General features: G+C 45.1%; 1 long non-coding RNA gene across 1 annotated transcript; it reads left to right on the top strand.

The window, feature by feature from the left end:
- Window positions 1–1,371: 1,371 nt before the first annotated feature.
- Window positions 1,372–4,020, top strand: LOC135820634 (uncharacterized). The gene is made up of 3 exons (XR_010554150.1): window positions 1,372–1,721; window positions 2,552–2,642; window positions 3,534–4,020. It is a non-coding gene; the product is annotated as an uncharacterized LOC135820634 (long non-coding RNA).
- The last annotated feature ends 5,783 nt before the right edge of the window (window positions 4,021–9,803 follow it).

Here is a 9,803-nt window from a genome sequence, read left to right on the forward strand (position 1 = left end):
ACCTGGGTCCTTGCCCAGGGGTATAAGGCGGCATGCAACAAATGACTGTAGTGAGATAGGATCGATGTACTGTGTGGCAAGTCTCCGGGCGCAAGAAGCCAATGCATCACACAGACTGTCAGATGCAGCCTTAAACGATGTGCAGATGTAACGCCAGTCTGCCGCATCCATACCAGATGGGCCTGCAGCGCCCTGATCCCACAACTTTCAGGGCTAATTTTGTTGTCTTCACGGAAAACTGGTACAGGTCGTCCCCCGTTAATACGAGCCCGGTTAGTACATAAACCCCGTTAGTACATAAGAAATCTCAAGTCCCGGACGAAACGTGGTCACTTCCATACAGATTTTGTCGGTTAGTACATAATTCGTTAGTACATAACCCCCGTTAGTACATATTTCTCTGTACCCGCATGCCACCTACCTCATTAGTACATAATTTTGTTGGTCTTTTTGCCTTCCAGTGGAGGCACATCGAGTTCTAGTTTCTACTTGTGGACGCAATTAGCATAGAAATAAGAGCGCACATCACAAACCGACAAAGCTCTGTTGTTTTCCCGAGTGACTGTACAGGGGCGGCTGGACATGTATCATGTAAACTGTAGAATCGTCGCTGACTGTGACTGTCATAACATAATTTTATGTTATATCGAGGGAATCAAGATTATCTCGCTCTCTAGTCATGGTAGCAAGAAACACTCAAAAAAGTTGAAAAAAGTGAAAAATTCTGGTACACAAGCAAGTTATGTACACTTTCGTTTAGTACATAAACCCCGTTAATACATAACATTTGTCAAGTCCCAGAGATTATGTATTACGAGGGACGACCTATATTGTGAACTTGATTTCGCTTCTTTCAAGAAGAAATAATTGAAAAGCAGTCCCGGAAAACGAGAAATTAGGTCCAAAAGTCACCCCGTCACGGACCATGCCTTATGACTCGCACCGTTCGACAGTTAACGTCGCAACGACTGCTGCATGTCGTGTCGTACGAATCATACAGGATTTTACAGCTCAACCCAGCCCTCCCGACAAGCCCTTACGTCCCGTACCGTCGTCGTTGCTTCGAATGTGAACTAGGCTTGAGTACCCCTTGCGAGGTATACTAGGGAGGTTCTGCTATACGTGAAACGTAGAGAAATCACGTAGAGAGGAGGTGTCTGGGTTAGAGTCTACGGCTTCGCGTGTTTTGGCTCCAGATTTCTACGCGGAGATGGGGTTCTCTACGTTGTGGCACACGCAGAGAAAATGCGTACGGATTTGCTGGGTATCGATCAACTGCATGCAGAAAACTGCCAAATATGGAAGGGAAAATCCCAGTACACATTCCACGTGACTTCTCTAGCAGTACTTTCCCAGACGCGCAAAAAAAAGACCTCTCCCACTAATCCCGATATAACAGATTCTTGACTGATTTTTGCCGCGAAAGCGAAAAAATGTTCTCAAATTTGAGAACTGTCCTAAATTGGTTCTGAGAGATGGAAGCCGTTTTACATGGCCTACGTCGTTTTACTTTGCACCACCTCGTTTTATTTCACACCATGTATTCTTGACGGGACGCTCTTTCGGCAGATATATTTTTAGTGAAGTTTCGTAGAGGAGACGTATATCGAAAATGTTGTGAACGAAGCTGAAAATGGCATTTTTATGCACCTAATTTCAAGCCGAATTATCGCCAGAGCACGCAGCGTTTTCGGCCAGCACGAAGGCGGCAACATATAGAGGTAAGCAATACCTATCACTTACAAGACAAATCTGATCTGTTCACGAGCTCCAAATACCCAAAATTCAGAACTTGCTGTGCTTGCTTGGCCCTATCTACATGTATGTTACATAGAGTATCACACACATTTGGCAAGTACAATGCACAACATTATAATACCGTCTTCTAAGCTGTAGTCTTCACTGGTTTACAGTTTTGGATCTGTAGAGTAAAGCCTCATTCACACTTCGCTTTGCGTAAGGGAAACACGTCACAACGGCTGTTTGTGGCGAGAAAGTTGACTTGATCTTGAGTTGAGTTACTTGTTTGGTCCATCGCCTGTGCGCATTGCGTTCATGAAATGAAGTATGAATCAGTCTTGAATGTGCCAGTCCATTGCTCAGTTTTACCATGTTCTTGCTTAAGTCTGTTGTGATTTATCTTGAATCCGTAGACATTTCGCCGTATTGGTACCATCCGTTCCATAAAAATGCTGGTTTTTGTAATGGCATGCACCATAAAATGACATCTGTTCTATAACCGTAATCATCTGCCCGCCATATCTTCTATTTTAGTGAGATGTTGCCTAGGGCTGCTGCACTGTATGCATGCAGTTGTAGTTCCCACCGCCTTGATGCTGGCGGCGTATTCAACATGACATGTATGCATTGTATGCACGCCTATGGATTCGTCCTTTTCTCGTGTAAGTGTACACTCAAGATTGTTCTGTCTAATTGAGTGATCTAGACTTGTTCTCACTTTGGACACCAATATTCTTGTATGTGAATCGTTCATCAGAGTATAACTTCATTTTCAGGCTCTCTGGTGTGGACATTCTCTCTTGCTGTCCAGGGTTGCTGCACTGTATATTTGTAATCATCGCTGACTGGCTGTTGGCAGAGTATTTGATGCGTGCACGTGTATGGATCCGTCCCTTCCTCATGTAAGTGCGCCAGCATTTGTGATATAAAGTTGAGTGATATAGAACTCATCTCAAATATAACACCATTTGCCAATCAGCGGCCGTTCTAAGCGGGATATATTCAGCGATATATCCCGCTCGGTTCACATGGGTCACTTCGAGAATAAGGAAACTTTAAGCCTAGTTCACATTCGACGTAACGCTGACGGTATGGGACGTAAGGGCCTGTTGGGACGGCCGGGGTGAGCTGTAAAATCTTGTACGATTCGTAAGACACAACATGTAGTATGACACGACATGTAGCAGCTAATGCAAATTTTCAAGAAGTGACACGAAATCTTATCTTCCTAAAATTTGAATCAGTTGTGCTAGCCATTCGGCGAGTTATCATGGGAAGCGTAGTGTTGATCGTGTTTGAAATGTTAAAAAACCTAAGTGTGCTGTTGTGCGCATCGGGAGGGGTCAGCGCACGACACATCCCCTGTTCACACTCGAATGCAGTTGTTTTGTACGCTTGCGTCCCCGTCTACGGTCTGAAAAGTTGAACTGATCCAACTCTTCCCCTCGCTTCCCAATCTGTAGGGTAGAACGGTTGCGTTCCCGTTCCTGGTGTTCACATTGGACGCTGTCTGTCGGCGTCATAACCGTTCCGTCGATGCCCGTCAATCCTTACGTTGCGTCCCGTTGCGCCCCTTCGAATGTGAGCTAAGCTTTCGTGTTGGTCACGCTCTGTATTTAGGAAAGTACCATGCAAGTGGATTATACCATTCGCACTCTGTGTATACCGAATCCCCCAATTGTCCCTCGTCCTAACGCACTCTCGAAAATGTTCGCCGTATACCCCTCATACTCCTGGTATAATCCGTACCTAATATATAATCAGTATCATCTGCTGTTTATTTTCCATTGCAGGTTAACGTCTCAATCAAGCATCGTCATCAAAACTTTGCACAGAAGAGTGTTTGTCAGCGGTGGCGGTCATCCTCTGGAATCCTCTTTCTGTTATTACTGAAGCTCAATTCCCAATACATGAACTGCTTTCCACAATGCGCAACATGCAACACCTGCGATGAGCTGCAATCACGACAGACGATTGACAATCTGTTTTGTTTCTGTGGCATCTATTCTAAGTGCAGTGCGTAGTACCCTCACGTGCACCCAGCCTAGTGAACTGCACTCTATTTGTGTACAACGCGCTTGGCAAGAGTTATGCTTTTGCCAACTTCTGGGACAGTGGCCCTACAACTGCTTGCGACAGTGCGCAACAGGCATTTCCTCGCCGCAAGTGTTACGTCGCAGAAAGTGATACATGTAATTGTGAATTGTAAATACCTTTTAATCCAATTCAACTTTTAGTATGTGCTTCTCTTTGTCGAATAGCAATGGGTAACCAACTCTTCTCCTGTCCATTCATTCTCCAGCTCGTGTTTGTATTGTGGTTGTATACTGTATACCCATTGAATGATAAATGTACTACAGTATCAGGTTTTGTCTGGTGATATATTCACGTCCAAATATGTTCAATTTTCACTTGAGCACACAAGGGTTAGAAGCATAGAAACACTATACATATATTCTTTAGGGTGTTCTCCATTGATATATTGAAAGATCTCACCTGTTCAAGACGTCCATGTCGACTTTGAGGCCGACTTTCGCATCGATGTCGGCTATTTTCTAGCACTTAGAAAAATGATCCCTACCACCCGGGACGCATTCTATCGCGTTGTTTGCATTCTCCTGGCGGCAGGGCATTGCCAAACTGATAACCTTTCATATGAAATAATTCGAGGGATGTGGAAGAAGCCTTCACTGCTCGACCAGGCCGATAACCCTATTTCATACATACCCCAAAACTAGACAAATTCGAAATTTCTCAAGCTTGAGAACGTTTCCCGGCAAAAAAACCCTCGAAATCTGTTATATCGGGATTGCACGGCTGTTATGCATGCATAATCCAGCGACATTATGTACGGTACGACATTTTCCCGTCGCCCCAGTGATCCATGATGCTGTCGTACGCGACCTTGCTGCCTTTTTCAAATCTCTGGAAATATTCGGCAAGGTTTCGCCTATGTTTCTGTCGATTCCAGCCGTTTTCTACGCTGGATTCGCGAAGTCTAAGCGAATTCACCTTCCTGCCTTCAAGCTGCGGAAGCAGATATTTTGATCGTCAAAATGCGTAATGGGAAAGTGAAGTTACGATCTTTTTCGTTTCGTTCTTCCTCGTCGTGCCGGCCATTGGCGTTTATCAGAATTGGCTCACATTCGAGGCTTCCTCCTAAGGGGTGCAGAATTTTTGGCAGCTTTCACGCCAATTTTCATTGAAAGGTTTGTCCTTTTCCTACGTCGTAGTTATATTTTCATTGCCGCCCAGATTATCGTTTTCGTGCCCAAGTCGATTTGCGTGGCGTACTTGGACGTCAATTGCAAGTGTTTGCTGATATATGCAGGACGAGTGGAGGTGTGTTCTCCTGCCTCAATGTCCAACGAAGACCCCGGTTTCTTCCGCCATAGGAGGGATCCGTGCATGCTTCGTTCTGGATGTCAGCAAGTACAAATCAGACATGCATCCAATGAACATTTTTTGAAATTCATGCTTTCGAAATGTATGTAGAAACAGGACACTGTGTAGAGAATTTAAATGTTAGAGATGCAAGATTCCCCATCTGTCTGAGGCCGTACGTGTAGACACATAGGCATGGGTTTTTTGTATTACTAGTGTTACTGCAGATTTAGGCCACGCACAATGTAGTCTTTCGACGATCCTGCTGAAAAGCACATATGTGCATGCGTAAAGACCATACTGAAATACTAAGTAATTGAACAACAACAAACGGCAACCATGATGCAGCTTATATATCTTTCACTACATCAGCACTAAGCACAGCATGGCACTCAGGACAGGGCCGCAGCCGCTGGTGATGGTCGTACCCGGTTTTACCACTCTCGGCGTTCATGATAATTACATGTAACATGTTCAATATGCAAATGATTATGTAGAACACTAATAGGCTATCCTCGTACACTCCTCACTAGAGTCCCTCCTAAACTGCTTTCTTCTTTAGTGAGGACTACTGTACAAGCTGCATTATGCAGAGTATCTGTTGCTACCGGAGTGTGTAGCCGAAACAACCAGATTATTATTCTGATGCGAATAAGATACACAGCATCACGCATCTTCATGACCGTGCCATTCCTATGGAGCCGGCTCAGGGCTTGATGGCAATGCAGTTCACCTGCTGAATTGACAGATGTCCATGAATTCATTTTAAAATAACAAGTCGTTCAAGTGAGAATTCAAGTCGGCAGGAATAGCGCAAGCGCTAAGCTTAAGCTCCCACGTAGGGAGCAACACACAATCCCAAAGTATCGCCGAAGTCGCATCAACCTCTTCTTCACATTAACTACAATACGGCGAATTAAATCAAAGCTGTAAGAAGCTAAATAATTCTGTGACTTGAAACAAGCATTGATAAAATAACACCTATAGCAGGTCCATGTGCTATATAAGTTAGAGACTGGAAGATATCCTCTATTTCATATATTTGTACACTAACAACACCAACATGGAAGCGTTGCGGGCAACCAACTCCGCCATGCTATGACACTTGATGATGTATTGTGGTACTTTGCTTATCACTGCAAGCCCACTGGTTGACTTGACCATCATCCATTGCTTCTTCCATGACGAAGATCAGCAGTGCAACTGTGGCAATAAATATCACCGCCTCCAATGCCGCACTTATTGGAGGAGCACATTCTACTGGAAATGAAACACTTCAATGTTCAGTTAGTGCTGATCTGGAATAGTATGGAGAGCAGGGTGGTGAAGGGTTACGCATGAAGAGACGTACATGTAGCTGCTATGTCATCAACTTTGCGTTGAGAGAGTAGCAGACGATCGAATTCTATCCTTCTCCTTCTCCAAGATGAATTGCAATCAGTCTAACGATTTATTTGTGCTCTTTTCTTATGCACGGAAATCTGGCTGTAAGCTGTCCTCAGGGGAGAACATGTTCTAGAATAAGAGCAGTGGGGTTCCATCTGTTCACGTCATGATGGTAGTGAGTCAAGCAAACGTGCCCCCTTCTAGTTCGGAAGTTTCAAACACAACTAATTCCATGATGCACTACATACTAGAATTTATTACACTGCATCGTCTTGAAAACAATTCCTGTATTGACTCCAGGACATACTAGCTTCAGTACTTCGCCGAAGGGAGGCTTCCAGGTCTTGGTAGACTTATTCTCCTCCAGCATGGCCTCATACGACCTCTCCAAGGCACGAATCCATCGCCCCAAAAACAAAAACTTTCTTCGATAAATTTGAAAAATGTGCAGAAAGACTGCACGCGTCGGCACGCTGTGCGTACGCGAGCTGTTGCGATGCGGGTTGCTACGGTACGCCGCCATATTGATAAATGTCGCACTCGGAACAGCCGTGATTGGTCGTTTGGGAAAGGACTGTAGGTGAAACGTAGAGCAGAACAGCATTTCTTTACGTTACGGGAACGCGAAGAAAGTTCGCGTGATTCTTTGCGTCGCGTTCCCAAAACGTAGAGCAGAACCTCCCTATTATGCTCGGCAGGCCGGGAAAGACATAAAGAGGGCCTAGGCGATTCACACAACAGGCAAATCCACGTTTACAGGAAAGTCACCATGGAGATATTCCTGCGGGCGATTCCCGCGGGAATCAAAAGTGTCCATGGCCTTTTTGCCCGCGGATGCACTCATCTGCGGGCATTTTTACAGTTATAAGGCTGTGAGGTCGTACTATGTATAGGATATTACCCAAGTACGAGGGTGTTACCTCCCGAATATCATCCCGACTGCGTAGCAGGAGGGATGATATGAGGGTACGGTAACACCCGAGTACGCGGGTCAATATCCTACTTATCCCAGGTACATCTACGCATTTTGGGGATCGACGCAACTGCGTTCTGAATACAATTACCAAGGTATAGCTATACCAAAACCAAGATGCTGCCTTTCTTTTCAATCCAATCAAGGTTTGAGAGCGATGGAGCTCGGGAGACAAGTTGCATTTTTGTAGTTGGACTAGAGAATTGACGAAGATTGCACTGTTATGATACATAGTCATTTGGTTCAAAGTAAGGGCCATACTTCAAGTCACGGTGAGATACGTCATTGTGGATGCTGGTGCTGACTTCCTTGTCATTGGATCGGCGTGGAACTTTCAACGGTTTGGGATCCTTGCTGAACACTGTCCGTGCAGGCAGTAACCACATTGTACATATCGTCGGACATAGGCACCAGTGAGTAAAGTGCATTTCGTTGTATCAAGACTCTTGGTTGTATCACTATCGGCCACTATGCAATCAGAAGAATGTTAATCTTGTTATATTATAGGCATACTGGATTTGTAGCAGCATCTACGTTTTAGATTGTTCTTGTGGTAATCGAGCTGGATACGATGTCATGATAGTCACTGCGGGTCGCATCTTGCATCCATATCTTATCTACATCACACATGGATTTATTTATTTATTTTTTATTGAAAAACCACAAACCTTCAGACATGTGAATGTGCACATTATACAGTGTACATACGTATGTATCGAGAAGGCAGAACGGAAACGGCAGTGGTGGTGAGGCCTGGGCAGCTCGTCCGACCGTGGGTCTCGGAGTCAACACTGGGCAGACGCACCGGGGGGGGGGGGGGGGGGGGTAGCTTAGGAGATAAGGGATGAAGCCAGCATGATCATAGTATGTAATGCATATGCAGAAGTAATAATGATGTTAATCTTAAAAACAATAGTGCGGTGGACCTGCGCAGAGGAAAGGCATCATGGACATGATCTACGTGTATAACATAATAATAATAATATTATAAGTGAGCTAGGGCACATCATACACACACATATGTGCATGTTCAAATAGGAGATCAACCTGATAGGGCGTTCGCCGGCGTTGGGTAATCTTGAAATAAAGATATTAATATTATTGAAGAGATTATTATCATACTCTCACATAAACACCACATACCAACCATGTGCACCCACCCACCCACACACATACACACACGCGCGCACACACACACACACACATGCTCGCACTCACACACGCCCGCGCACACACACACACACACATACACACATCACACACACACACACACGCACACACATTCACACACCACACACACACACCACACATACACACACACACACGTACACACAGACACACACGTGCACATTCACGCAGACGCGTAATCATACATACTATTTGTGCACAGACTCACTCTCTCACAGTAGAGAGGTTCTGCTACACGGAACTACGTACCAAACTCCGTGTCAACTGCAGTTCAGTGTGACACGGATTTTTCGTACGTTGCACCGGTTCTGCTGTACGTAGCATGCTCGAACCATGCACGAAAACCCCGCCACATGTACTCTGTACGCTCACTTTTCACACGGAGTCCGGTCCGTGTGAACAGCGCTTCACACGGAAAACGGTATGAAAAAATCCGTATCAAACTAAATCCCGTACCACGGCGAAGTTTCCATACGTACTTTGGCACGTTATACCGTGTGGCAGAACCTCACTAATAGGGAGGTTCCGGAGTACGATTTTTCGTGCCAAAATCCGTGGAGGCTCTACGGATTTTTTATACGTCGTTTTCGAGCAGTGAAAAGTTCCGGGGTACGGAACTTATGTGTTTGCCGTCATTGCCTAGGTTACGATCGCAAACACGTCACATTCCCGCGCTATGCCTTTTTATTTTGAAAATTTGTACCGAAATCAAAACTTCCCGCGAAAAATCGATGTTTCTCGTACCAAATTTGTACGCGAAAAATCTTTCTGCGCCCGATGACGCAAAATCTCCACACGAAACATGGTTCGTATGAAAGCCAGTCCACACGGATTCTCCGTTCAGAAAAATCGTATGGAGCACGCCTGGAAAAAATCCGTAGCACCCACACGGATTTTGGCACGGAAAATCGTACCCCGGAACCTCTCTATTGTCTACTTCCGCTTCCGTGGGACGCCACCACTCCGTGATCAGGCGTCAGATGCGGTGGGGAGGATAGATTAGATCCACCAACCAGAGGCCAAAGGCCTCAATCCCATACACAAACCTAAGAATCATATAACTACAATATGAACAAAGCAGAATATGAGGATGTCGCAAACATGTATTAGGGAGGTTCCGGAGTACGATTTT

This window comes from Sycon ciliatum, chromosome 7 (genome assembly GCF_964019385.1).
Source record: "Sycon ciliatum chromosome 7, ocSycCili1.1, whole genome shotgun sequence".
In the NCBI taxonomy this organism is placed as follows: domain Eukaryota; kingdom Metazoa; phylum Porifera; class Calcarea; order Leucosolenida; family Sycettidae; genus Sycon; species Sycon ciliatum.